Source organism: Pieris napi, chromosome 23, assembly GCF_905475465.1.
Source record: "Pieris napi chromosome 23, ilPieNapi1.2, whole genome shotgun sequence".
NCBI lineage: Eukaryota > Metazoa > Arthropoda > Insecta > Lepidoptera > Pieridae > Pieris > Pieris napi.
The window spans coordinates 8,181,274-8,196,140 of NC_062256.1; the positions used below are offsets into that span (position 1 = coordinate 8,181,274).

The following is a 14,867-nucleotide window of genomic DNA, read 5'->3' on the forward strand; positions in this document are numbered from 1 at the left end:
ATTACTGACTTGTGCTATATTGAATTGGAAAAAAATGTTCAAGGGTGTATCTCGTAAATATTGTGATTTTCAGCAGACAACAAGTTTTATTCAATGTCCGTAAAATGAGGAATCTTGTTCTTTTTTACTTTTTCAGTTCTGTATCAGCCTTGATTTGTGTAAGCTATCGCAGTATATGTTTAAAAGGAGTATTAAGATATATACCGCTATCTCACCTGCATTATGAGCACGCACCGTCACACAGCATAGCCGAATTAGGTATTACGTATTTGATAATTGTTTTGATTTGTTTCCTTTCGTAAATATTTGAACCTTTCAACATAATATCTAAACACGACGTAAATATATATATATTTATTTTTCCGACGTTTCACGCGAAACGTTAGATTTTTTTTAAATTATGTAAAATAATTATAAATTTCTAATAATACATAACTTCAATCCGGTAAAAAAGTGTTTTCTTTAAATGTGTAAAAGTTATGTTAATAAAAGACAATACTACATAATATCTAATATTTAAAATTCTCGTGTCACAATGTTCGTTCCCATACTCCTCCGAAACGGCTTGACTGATTCTTATGAAATTTTTTATGCATATTCAGTAAGTCTGAGAATCGGACAACATCTAATTTTCATCCCCCTAAATGTTAAGGGTGGTCCCACCCCTCAATTTTTATAAAATAATAAGGCACCTAGCCCTTGCGAAAGTCTGTTCGATCACCACCATTTGGCCGGTTCTTTCGTCACCGAACGTCAAAGCAGAATACAAAATATTATCCGTATCACCTCGACGTGCGTCGTTCTACAACTAAGCGTTTTTTAAGGCAGTTTTTACCACCACTATGTGGAACCAGCTCACCTCCCTCGGACAAGGAAAAAGCTGCAGCAAGCAGGCGGAAAATAAAGCTCAAATGTAAGTCTTTCCTTCAAATTCGATTTTGTTCCCTTTGTGGGGTTCAAGTGCACACGCGCTAATAAAAGAGTTAAGGCCCTGGTAGATAGTACCGGTGACTCCAGAGCTGGTGTTTCCCTCGCTCAATGAATAATAATTGCAATACAGCGAGGAAATGCTGCCAGCGTTAAAGGTACACTGCCACAGGGACCAAAAATTTTAAATTTGTTTCAATATTCTTTTTAAATTATTTTTATTATTACTAAGCAGGTTAAGAAAATTGTAAATACTGTATATTTTATTGTGATGTTTAGGTTTTATTTAAATAAATATTATATTTAATAATTCAAAAGTATATATTATTGTTATTATGTTCCCCTATACCGACAATAATTAAATTATTCGCCAATGGTCCGGTTCCCATGATTTTTCTGACGTAGGAAACTGCGGTCGCTTGCTGTAAAAAAAAAGAATAATTTTAAAACCATCTCGACGAATTCTTAAAACGGCTCGACAGATATTGATGATTTTATTTGTAAATAAGTACATTTCGCATCGCCATCAACAACGGTAAATCCGCGGGGTTTCTTTATTATAATGAGATTAAAATGAATGAGGAATATATAACCGTCCCCTTCGCAGACATCGATTACAAATAAATATTATAATTATATCCTTAATTTAACAATAAAAACGACTTACCTGAGTTTGGAGTTTGTTGAAATATTCCTCAAATGAAAAATCTCGTTTGTGTCGACGGGACTAAAACAAGTTTAAATATATTTAATATTTTAATACAAATTAAAACTATTAAATAATTCCTCCAACTATAGATTAGTGTTGGCCTAGTGGCTTCACGTGCCACTCTCATAGCTGCGGTCGTAGGTTCGATCCCCGGCTGCACCAATGGACTTTCTTTATAGAAAGCAAATATTAAATGCGCACATAGGTGCGCATTTAATATTTGCTGGAACGGTGAAGGAAATCATCGTGAGGAAACCGACATGTCTTAGACCCAAAAAGTCGACGGCGTGTGTCAGGCACTGGAGGCTGATCACCTACTTGGAGACCTTTAGACTTGGGTCGCAGTCTGTTTAAAAATAATAAATACAAACTACTTATAGTTCGTTAAAAATATTATATATTATAACAGTGACGGGGTCGCTGTTTATTTAACTTTTTGGATTTTTCGTGGTAAAATGGATAAATATGGTTGAGAAAAGGCCGGCAACGCACCCACTAAAAATGCGACTGCGGTGACTGCCCTTTTTGGGTGTCCCGTATTATATAAAAAAAGGAGAACAATTGGTCTAGTGGTTATTGATCTTATATGCAAAATAGTTTAGTGTTATCACTTTTAATCATTGTCTCCCAACCCTTATCAAGACGCGGAAAAGTATTGAGACATTTTTGTTGTCTTCTTATTGGATACTATAGGGTGTCTCAGTAAGAGTGCACTTTTTAAAATTGTAATATTTTTGTTTTCCTGCAAGTGGCAACTCTGAAATTTGACAGGTGTCACCTCTGTTTGTTCCGATTATTAAAAATGGAGCACTTTTTGAAAGAACAACTCGTTATAATTGTGAAAACTCATCACAAAAGTAACGCTGAAAACGCTCGCAAACTTCACCAAATTTTCAGCCGAGAAAGTGCACCTAATGTGTCAACCAATCGAAGAGTGGCCAAAAAATTTGAAGAAACTGGGTCAATTATGGATTATAAGAATCCTTTGCGTCAACGTACCGGTCGGTCCCATGAAAACATTGCTACTGTAAACGAGAGTGTCGCCGAATACCCGAAAACATCAATTCGACGCAGCAAATTTTGACTAAAGACCTCCACCTTCATGCGTACAAGATTCAGTTAACTCAGGAGCTCAAACCAGCAGACCAAGGAAAGTACCGGCAATTTGCTCAATGAGTAATGGAGAAAAGGGAAGTCGATGCCAATTTTGCGAAAAAAGTCTTTTTCTCCGATGAACAGAACACATAATGTGTTCTCATGAAATTTTGATGTCAACTAGCCACCAAGATCGTGCAATTTAACGCCGTGTAATTTTTTCTTTGGGGTTTTGTGAAATTTCGAGTTATATGCAAATAAACCCGAAACCATTCCTGAGCTCCAATCGGAAATCCAACGCGTCATTGGTGAGATACAGCCACATCTCTGTGCAAAAATCATGGAAAATTTCATGAAAAGTGTAATGGCCTGTCATCAGAGCCGTGGAGGTAATTTGCTGGATATTTTATTCCATACTTAATCGGAACATGTCTTCTTTACAATACAATAAAAATATCAGAACTCTGTCATAAAATACTTGTTTTTATTTAAAAATGAAAAAGTGCACTCTTACTGAGACACCCTATAGTTGACACGGGCACATTTTGTTGGGCTATTTGTGATTTGTAGAGTAAGTTGTGCTGTCGTTGACTTTTTATAGAAATTATTAAGATCTACAACTTTTCTTTATAATTCATGTATCTCTCAACGTTAAAGCAGCGTACCAAAGATACGTTTTCCTTCGATAATTTTTCTCTAGTCTACTAATACATTTTTGAAAAAAAAAAAACTATGACTGACAATTAAAATAGCTTTCTATTGGTACTTAATATTCAAATCGGATCACTCGAAATTGGTAATGATTTATAATTCACAGGATAAATGAACATAAATGTCTTGCGCACACTGAATATTATTGTGAGACGGATATATTTAGTTGCACACTGGCTGAATTCACAAGAATTTCATTATTTATTAAAAGGTTTAGATTTTAAGTTTTTACCTGTTTTTAGTTTAATTTTATATTAATTGTTTTTTATGTTATTAGTTAAGTTCCTGTAAAAACTTACTACTAAGTTCAGACGGCTCATTGGTCTAGTTGTTAGTACCCCTGACTGCGAATCCATGGGTCCCGGGTTCGATCCCCGGCTGAGACAAACATCGATGTGATGAGCATTTGGTGTTGTGCTTAGGTCTTGGGTGTTTAAATATGTTTTTATATGTCTATCTATCTATAATATGTATGTATATCCGTTGCCTAGTACCCATAACACTAGCTTCACCAGCTTAGCATGGGACTAGGTCAATTGGTGTGAATTGTCCAATCATCATTAAAAAAACGTTCACAAGCTAACAAGTATGATTCAGGTAGGGTCGTCCATACCATTTTCTAATGGTAGAATTAGCCAACGAATTAACTACTAATTGTACACAATCTACGAACTTATACTAAATTATAACGGTAATATCTCTATTAATTATTCATTTTACCAGGTGTTGTTAAACCCGCCACCAATGCCAGAGGGCTCGGGTTGCCGTGGTATTGGTACACTCTTTTGAATGTCCCTAAGTCGAATTGAGGATTCTGGTACAATTATTAAAATGTTATACATACCTCTTCAATCTTTGTAATGGGATGCATTTTTCTTCTTCTGAAATAAATAATTTGAGGTTAAACAAATTCTTAGCCAAGGATGGTTGGTAGCTTTGTAGCTGCTTTATGAGGAATCAGGTTCGATTCTCGGTCAGCGCAAACATTTATTATAAATTAATAAATGTTTGCGCTGACCGAGAATCGAACCTGATTCCTCATAAAGCAGCTACAAAGCTACCAACCATCCTTGGCTAAGAATTTGTTTAACCTCAAATTATTTATTTCAGAAGAAGAAAAATGCATCCCATTACAAAGATTGAAGAGGTATGTATAACATTTTAATAATTGTACCAGAATCCTCAATTCGACTTAGGGACATTCAAAAGAGTGTACCAATACCACGGCAACCCGAGCCCTCTGGCATTGGTGGCGGGTTTAACAACACCTGGTAAAATGAATAATTAATAGAGATATTACCGTTATAATTTAGTATAAGTTCGTAGATTGTGTACAATTAGTAGTTAATTCGTTGGCTAATTCTACCATTAGAAAATGGTATGGACGACCCTACCTGAATCATACTTGTTAGCTTGTGAACGTTTTTTTAATGATGATTGGACAATTCACACCAATTGACCTAGTCCCATGCTAAGCTGGTGAAGCTAGTGTTATGGGTACTAGGCAACGGATATACATACATATTATAGATAGATAGACATATAAAAACATATTTAAACACCCAAGACCTAAGCACAACACCAAATGCTCATCACATCGATGTTTGTCTCAGCCGGGGATCGAACCCGGGACCCATGGATTCGCAGTCAGGGGTACTAACAACTAGACCAATGAGCCGTCTGAACTTAGTAGTAAGTTTTTACAGGAACTTAACTAATAACATAAAAAACAATTAATATAAAATTAAACTAAAAACAGGTAAAAACTTAAAATCTAAACCTTTTAATAAATAATGAAATTCTTGTGAATTCAGCCAGTGTGCAACTAAATATATCCGTCTCACAATAATATTCAGTGTGCGCAAGACATTTATGTTCATTTATCCTGTGAATTATAAATCATTACCAATTTCGAGTGATCCGATTTGAATATTAAGTACCAATAGAAAGCTATTTTAATTGTCAGTCATAGTTTTTTTTTTTTCAAAAATGTATTAGTAGACTAGAGAAAAATTATCGAAGGAAAACGTATCTTTGGTACGCTGCTTTAACGTTGAGAGATACATGAATTATAAAGAAAAGTTGTAGATCTTAATAATTTCTATAAAAAGTCAACGACAGCACAACTTACTCTACAAATCACAAATAGCCCAACAAAATAAAAAAAAAGAGACAGTTATTGTTTTGCTATTGCTACTGTTTATGTTGATCTTTACTATACATGTTGATCTTTTTTCAACCATTACCAGGGCAATCTCGTGAATTGGTGCTCAATGTTTTTAATTATTTTAAGCACCTTAATAAAAACAGTTTAATGAAAAAATGTTATATTTCATTTGACATCAGATGCTGAAAGCTGATTTGTTTTTTTTTTGATTTGTTGAAATCTGGGATCACCACCATACTCCTGAATCAAAGCAACAGTCCAAACAATGGAAAATATCTGGATTACCTACTCCGAAAACGGCTAAGGTCGTTTTGTCGACCAACAAAGTCATGGCTAGATGGAGCGTGATAGCGTATGTCGAAAAATTATTTACACGAACTACTCTATCACGTTCTTGGTCTGGCTTAGAACTTTTGGATCCACCCTCGTATGCACCTAATATGTATTTGACACATTTTTATTTATTTACAACCCACCCAACCTTACTAAAACCAGAGTGGACTAAAATATATACCTAGCTTGGCAAAAAAATCATATTTTGAAACAAACTGTATGTGAAATTGCATTAGTGTGAGTACTGTGAACCCGCCAGCTTTCGATAACCGACCTATACTAGCCGATGTATTGTTTTTCAAACTAAATAAAGTCTAAGTTATTTTCCACATATAAAACTACTTATTTCCAATAAATCTTAACAAATCTCAGAATGCGTCTAGCACCCCCCAAGCGATACCAAAAAAGCACTTGAATATGTATTTCAAACAGAAGTAACAAATATAGTTAGAATATAGTTGTAACAGCTTCACAGAAAAATAATAAACAAATGAAGACGACAAAATACTGATAATTATAACAATGAAGAAGGTTTAAGGTTTTACATATAAATAAGAATACAAATAAGTTATATAAAACCTTCCTTGAACATATTTTATTTAGAAAAACGAAGGCATTGTGTTAACGATCCCCAAGGAAGATACAAATACTGTAAGAAATATTTATGGAGGTTTTTGGAATGGAATCCCTGAAGGTAGAGCGCGACGCCTGTAACGGGAAAAAACACAAATCCCTCGGCGCGCATAATTCTTAATACTGAGATTACCCGACGTCTTACAAAAAATATAACAACCAATTAGGATTTCATTTATTGCCAATAATTTTAAAATTCTCCTTTTCGTCGGTACATTTTGTTTAGCAATGTCACGTATATAGAAAAAAAAATCCATGGGTTTTTGTATGGAAAACTTTTTGTAAGCAATTTTACATCGGTTTTTTATATTTGTGTTCGTACCAATTTTTAAAGGCCGGCAACGCACTCGCGAACCCTCTGGCGTTGAGAGTGTCCATGGGCAGCGGTATCACTTAACATCAGGTGAGCCTCCTGCTTCCTGTTCTATAAAAAAATGTGTACGCTTCAAAAACTCAAAAAGTTCTGCACTGATCGAGCTGAAATTTTAGCATAATATAAATTTTTTTTTGTTTTTTTTTATTATTTTTTTCTACAAGTAGTAGTCTTTGTTTTGTTTCTCATTTCTCAACCATTCAATCACAATGTGCCACTGCGAAGCGTGGCAGGGTACAGCTAGTTTATTATATAATGGTATAATATCCGTAATAAAACTATTTATAACTTTTTGTATGTAAGAATCCAATATAGGTATTGCTTTCAGGCAATTCTTTGTTCATTTATAAGTAAAAGATCAGCCTGTATCTATGTTGTATAGGAAACAAAATCCATTGTTACCCAGACGTGATTCGAACACACGATCGCTTAAGATTCCTATGCTTAGCTAACACTGCTGTCTTTACATGTTTTTTAAATGTTTATTGGTGTCGCAGTTTTACGCCGATTTTTTTATTTCAAACTTTTTCATTCTCATCACCAAAGCTTTAGTTTCATTAAAGTATAGTTCAGTTACAAATATCTCTACTCGTAGCCTAGTGTTTGTTCACAATCTTTCAAATGTAAGAATAAAATGTAACGTTTTTGAGTCAAATATTTTTTTTTTTAAATAGATAATGTAGCGGGCTAGGATTAGTTTACCGCAAGACGGACAATGTTGAGTAATTTTCCTTAAAAGATCGCATTGCCTAAGCTTTCGTGTTAGTCAAGTTTCATTTACAACACTTGTATATTTTTCAAGGTTTTACCGCCTCTGAGGCTTAGTGGTTGATAATAACTTATCAACTAAGCCTAAACGAATGATTTATGTTTTATTTTTGCTTGCGTTTGCAATTCACAAGGGCGTGCCCGGTTCTTTACGAGGCTTACGTGGGTTGCCAACACGAATATAAGTAGATTTTGTTATAATATTAGAGGAATTTGATTTAAAACGAAACTAAGTATAAAATTATTAATAAAACAGAAATCGTGACATCTTAAATATCTTTATCGTTAAGATATTCGTTCATGTACCGGATAAGAGCGATAAAGGCATATTTATTTATAAGTAATCTTACAGCTACACGTAATTTATATACACATATATAAAATTCTCGTGTCACAGTTTTCGTTGCCATACTTCTCCGAAACGGCTTGACCGATTTTGATGAAATTTTTTGTGCTTATCCGGTATCTATGAGAATCAGCCAACATCTATTTTTCATCCACCCCTAAATTTTAATTTTTATTTTTTAGACCAAATTTTTAATTTCTATTTTTTTATGATACAGCATTAAAAAATACATACAACCCCTAACTTTCACCCCTCTACGATCAACCCCTATTTTTTTATTATAAATGATTATACATGGCAAAACGACGTTTGCCCGGTCAGCTAGTACACATATAAAATTCTTGTGTCACAATGTTCGTTCCCATACTCTTCCGAAACGGCTCGACCGATTCTTATGAAATTTTTAATGCATATTTAGTAAGTCTGAGAATCGGCTACTATCTTTCTTTCAAGCCACTAAGTGATAAGGGATGTCCACCACAAAATTTTATTTTTTAGACAATTTTTTCATGATACATCATACAAAAATACATACAACCCCTAATGTTTACCCCGCTACGATCAACCCCTATTTTTAATTATAGTAGATAGTTATTTTTATTGAACTAAAAAAATGTTTCCTAGAAATAGTATACATGGCAAAACAACATTTGCTGAGTCAGCTAGTCATATTATAAAAGAAACATTGAAACAATATATACTGAGTTTCATCATTGGACGTCGAGGCAGAATACGAAATTCCACCCGTATCACCTCGACGTCCGCCGTTCCACAACTGAGCGTTTTTCAAGGCAGTTTTTGCCGCGCATCACCCTATGTGGAACCAGCTGCCCACTGAAGTATTTCCGAACCAATTCGACTTCTAGGGTCCTTCAAGAAAAGAGCGTAACAATTCTTAAAAGGCCGGCAACGCACTCGCGAGCCCTCTGGCATTGTGAGTGTCTATGGGCGGCGGTATTACTTACCATCAGGTGAGTCGTCTGCCCGTTTGCCCCCTTCTTAAAAAAAATACAAATCCCAAAACAGATTACATCGATAAAAAATATACGAAGTCAATTAAGTAGGTACATCTAATATATAAAATTCTCGTGTCACAGTTTTCGTTGCCATACTCCTCCGAAACGGCTCGACCGATTCTCATGAAATTTTGTGTGCTTATTGGGTATGTCTGAGAATCGGCCAACATCTATTTTTCATCCCCCTAAATGTTAGGGGTAGTCCACCCCTAAATTTATTTTTTTATTTTTTAGACAAAATTTTTAATTTCAATTTTTTTATGATACAGCATTAAAAAATACATACAACCCCCAATTTTCACCCCTCTACGATCAACCCCTATTTTTTATTATAAATGATATACATGGCAAAACGACGTTTGCCGGATCAGCTAGTTAGTAGATAAAAAAGAAAACTGATATTAAATACTAAACACACGATAATTAGTTTGTTTTAAGTTTACAGAATTATCAAGTTTTCAAATACCTGGTTAAAAACTAATTCCAAATCAACACAAATCTAATGTTGATTAAGTAATGGATCCTTGGGGTGTAATGAAGGGCCGAGCTTAATTAATTAATGGGCATCCATCTCCGGTAACTTCCATACATGATGAGTTTTAAAGCTCCGAGTGCTAAGTGGTCTGATATGCGAAAATTTCATCGAAGTTCGTATTAGGATTACGCTTTAAATTACGGTTATTTTGATTCAGTGGCAACGATATGGTTTGAATTATAATTCGAACTATTTTATTATTAGCTCTGCCATTTTATTTACATGTTGCTTGCACAGTTTCGCCATCTATATGCAATAGAATTGCAATATTTCATATTTTAGTCGATACCAACTCCGGGGAAATAAATACAGATAATGCAACTTTCTTTACAGCTGTGATACTTTTTGACATCCACCACCTTTTGTCTTCAGTCACCGTGACCACGCACGCTGTAAAGCACGCGAAACGTCGGTTAAATTTAAAATTATGTTAAATAATTGTAAATTTATAATAATACATAAGTTTTATCCGGTTAAAAAGTTTTTTCTTTAAATGTGTAAAGGTTATGTCAATAAAAGACAATACTATATTTACTATTATTATTATGTTAAAGAAATAGGGTGGAAAAAGGAGAGGCCTTCTCCCGGATAGAATAGCAGAAACTTTACTAAAAAAAAATTAAATATATGTTAATAAGATGTAGACAAATAAAGGCTTATTATTATTATAATCTAATCATAAACAATTTTTACGGTAACCGTATAGTGTATTATACAGGCGTCTAAATTTTTTTTATATAATAGGGGGGGGGGGGCAAACGAGCTTGCGGGACGGACAAAAAGGGCAGTCTTCGCAGTCCATAGACACCCAGTTTTAGTGGGAGCGTTGCCGGCCTTTGCCGTATTATAATATGGAAGCATACATTGCACATACATAGAGCCATTTAAAAACATAGGCTTTATGAAAAGGTCAAATAATTAGCTAGATTACCGTGTATATAGTTTTGTCTATCTCCAGAGAGATATTCAATACAAGTTTATTTATAAGGATAAATCAGTTATTATCAATATAAACAGTTCGTAGATCTTTGCCGAGTTGAAATTGCCTGCCCGCTAGTTAACATAGTTTATTTTTTCTCAATCTATAGTAATAATAAAAATAATTAAAAATTAATAAAAAGAAAATTAAAACAAATATTGGTTTTGTCCTGTGGCAGTGTACCTTTAAAGCTATCAGCATTTCCTCGCTGTATTGCGATACTTATTAGTTGAGCGAGGAAAGCACCAGCTCTGGGGTCACCGGTAGGTACAAGGCGTCAACTTAAATCCTTAATTAGCGCGAGTGTACTTGAATCCCACGGCCCAATAATCTATTTTTTATTAAATTAAAAGAAAATACTGGTATTATTGTGAAAAAGCGTGGGTTGCTCGATAGACGAAAAATATGGCACAGAGCGCCCCACGCTTTTTCACAATAATACCAGTATTTTTTGTTCATTACCATTTTCAGCCTAAATTAGGAATTATTTTTCACTTTTTAGTTTGATGTGCTTTAAAAGCGTGTTTTTTAGTCTTTTTTAAACTATTATTTATTTTTTAGTTAATTTTTTTTCATTTTTTTTTCGGATTATTGCATTGTCATCGATCTTTGACAGGTGCGCAAAGTTTGAATTAAATCTGTCCGTTAAAAGTGGGTCAAAATCGAGTCCGAAAAAGTCGGTTACATACATACATACATACAGGTGAAGCTAATATAAAGTGTGTAATATGAAAAAATTCTTTGCGCCAGTAGATGGCGTTATGGCGATATTTAACATACTAATCACAATTTCAAATAGTTATCTATCTGAGGAATTCCCTAATCCGTTTGACTTAGGGTCCTTCAACTAAAGAGTTTAAAGTTCAGTGTGAGTGTCTGTCTATGGGCACTAACATTAGGCTGAAGGATGTTATATTAAAAAAATATGGCTCGAAAGCGAGGTTTATTCAAAAAATAATTACTTATACACGACAAATACCCTTTCAAAAACTCTTTAAAACATCTGAAATGCTTTTGTAATATAGTATTGTTTCAGGTTGGTTCCGACGTAAAATTAGACAATAAAGAAATTGAGGTCTCAGTAACATTTATCCGGATTTTAAGAGGACGGAAGCAAAAATTTCAGCTTTTTAATGCGGCAATTTTTTGTCGTACTTACTTAAAACAAAGCGTAATGACCCGCACGGCACGCATTTGTTCGCGAACAATTCGAATAGGCAATTTTTCATGTAGAACAATTGGGGGCGGCTCAACACAATCGCTGGAGTGTTTTACGATTGGAGTCCTAGTTCATGGGGTAAAAATTAAACTCGTGGCTAAAGGATGTTGCATGGTTGTTGCTCGAACGTTGCGATAGTGCTGTCATCTATACGTCAATACGACATTGTCAGTTTTTGACAGCTGACATTCACAGGTATTCCATTTGAAAGTCAAGTTCTCCAATTCTCTAAAATAATGGCGATTAAAAAGAGTGGCGGAGTTTATTGCCAGTTCTTCTCTTTCGTTCTACGCCCTTGATTTGAGAACTGGCAGTAAATATAAAATTAGAAGCATTAATATGTATTTCTTTACTGGCGAGTCATAAGTGTACAATGTGTTACCTATATGATTAAATGATTTTTGAATTTATACATAAAGTTTAGATGTAAGTAATATTAAAAAAAAAAATGAATAATTTTAGTATACGAACTGAAAGTAAAATTTATCAAAGTAAAAATTGATAATTCTTCATTTCGTAAAAGCGTTCAAACAAATCATTATGGTACGTAACAATAATAATAATGCAATGTTATATCTAATAACATTTATTGTGTTTAGTATTGTCCACGACGATAATAAAATCTCTTATGATTTTCATGGCTTCGGCTGAAAGCACGGAATTTTTCGTTTTATTTTATGGCAGCGCGTACTGTCGTGGAGAAATATTGGCTCGACGGAATGGCTCGTAAAGAAAACGATTCGGTTACGCACCGTGGCTCTTAGTTTCCTCTTGAATATATCTAGCCCTTAAATACTTTAAATTTAATTTTATGGTTTAGCTTTCACACAGGTAACGAAAGTTTCTAGAAATAAATGTTCTACAATGTCTATGGTTTTGTGGTTCATGGCGTTAAAGTCAGAGACTTATACGACCTTCTCACAGAAATCATAAATACATTACTAGTCTGGCCATAAATACTATTACATAAAAACTTTTCTTTTTTTCAACTTTTAAATTATTTTGAATTTCGAACACGTATATTATTTTAAAAACTTCTTTCGATTTTGCGCCGTATCAGATATTTTTTCGTTATACGATAATCTATAATGTGAACATTCAATTTGATCTATTGGCTTTAATTATTTAAAAAAAATCAGTACAGCTGTAACCTGTTGTTATGGGTCTTTAACATAAATAAAACAAATTAGCATATATTAGGATATTTATAAACTAGCAAAATACAAGAACTAAAATATATTAGACTAAATATTAAAATTAACTAAAAATACATAAATGTGGGCGCCAGGAGGATTTAGGTTTATCCTGCCAAACCTAATGTGTGTAATGTGGTAACGTTTATCACATAAACATTATAGACAATTTGTTATTCAATAAATGAATATCTAATTTGAGGGCATTTCCCAAAGCTAAAACAAATAAAACATTTCAGATTGTTTCACAGCCAAAATAAAACTAAACCATACAATAATAATTAAATGAAACATACCCCTCAAGTTACAACCGAAATTCAAAATCCAAAATTTGATATTACACAAGACACAATTATATCTTTAACACGTTCAATCTACGGCAATCACCGTCCGTGTCTGTCCTTTTTGTTTCTACCCTCATCCTATTACATTCCCCCAACATACAAAAGAAATGAAAAGGTATACAAAGAAAATTTTTCATTTCTTTACCTGCTACTCACTATTCCAGTATGGCTTCAAGTCTTTCGCATGCCAAACCCCTAACGGTCTGCCATACCAGCTATTTAACCTAAAAACATTACTAGACAATCTTTCAACAATTATAGCCTTATCAAATTTTGGTGCCAATTTAGCCATAAATTTTTTTCCTGCGTTAGACAAAAATTTATTTCTTTTCCAAACGGTGTCACCTACATTAAATTTAGCCTCCCTACGTTTTAAATTATAATAACATGTACTTTTTTTATGTGCGTCTTTCATCTTCTGTTCAACCTTCTCATAGATGCTAAAAAGCTTCTTATTACCTACAAGAAATTCTTTTGCATTAAAACTTAAAGGAATGTCAAACATATTAACTGCGTCATGCGACATACTTGTAACTTTGGGGGGAATAGCTGTTTCTCTGCCAAAGAAGAGGAAAGATGGGGTGTAGCCTGTGGTTTCATGAACTGAAGTCCTAACAGCATGAGCAAAACTTTGCAAATGCAAATCCCATTCATTATGTTTCTTAGTATTAATGAAACTCGATATCATTGTGCCAATAACCCTATTAACTCGCTCTGTAGGGTTACTCTGTGGATGATAATTAGGAGTATACCAAATTTGAGAGCCATAACTATTGACTAGTTCTTTAAACAATTTTGATTCAAATTGCTTACCATTATCTGAAATAATTACTTGTGGAACACCAAAAAGTAAAAATTGGCTTTCAACAATACTGCAAATCTTATCTGCTTTACCAGATCTAAGTGGAAATAGTAAAACAAATTTACTAAAAAAACAAGTTATAACTAAAAGCATAGTGTTACCACTTTTGCTTCTTGGAAAAGGTCCCATTAAATCTAATGATATAATTTGCCACGGTCTATTAACATGCCTTTGATGACCCATGTGACCAAAAGGCAAACGTTGAGAAACTTTAAATTTTGCACAAATTTCACATTGACCGACGTGGCGTTTCACATCACCTAAAATATTCGGCCAATAATAATATTGTTTTACTCTAAAAACCGTTTTCCGAATGCCTAAATGACCCGCCTTTACATCATTATGACAGCGCTTCAAAATAGTAGATCTAAGAATCTCCGGAATATATAACTTCCAATCATTAGACTTATCAGGATATTGTTTCAAACAAATCTTTTTATACAACAAGCCATCCCTAACTCGCCAATTAATATCACTATCACTATTCAAGACACTTTTAACTTTATCTTTATACCATGTATTTTTATGTTCTTCTCGTATTTCCACACCATCAGCTTGAATTTCAATCGCATTAATTGATCGCGATAAAGCATCAGGTACTACATTCGAACTTCCTGGCCTATGAACTATATCAAAGCTGAATGCTTGTAATTTCAT

The 14,867-nt window shown here is 33.9% G+C and overlaps 1 long non-coding RNA gene across 1 annotated transcript; it reads right to left on the minus strand.

Annotated features, from left to right (window-relative positions):
* Positions 1 to 1,234: 1,234 nt before the first annotated feature.
* LOC125061477 lies at positions 1,235 to 4,329 on the minus strand. The gene is made up of 3 exons (XR_007119049.1): positions 4,287 to 4,329; positions 1,595 to 1,654; positions 1,235 to 1,349 (listed from the first exon to the last, which is right to left on the minus strand). It is a non-coding gene; the product is annotated as an uncharacterized LOC125061477 (long non-coding RNA).
* Between the last annotated feature and the right edge of the window lie 10,538 nt (positions 4,330 to 14,867).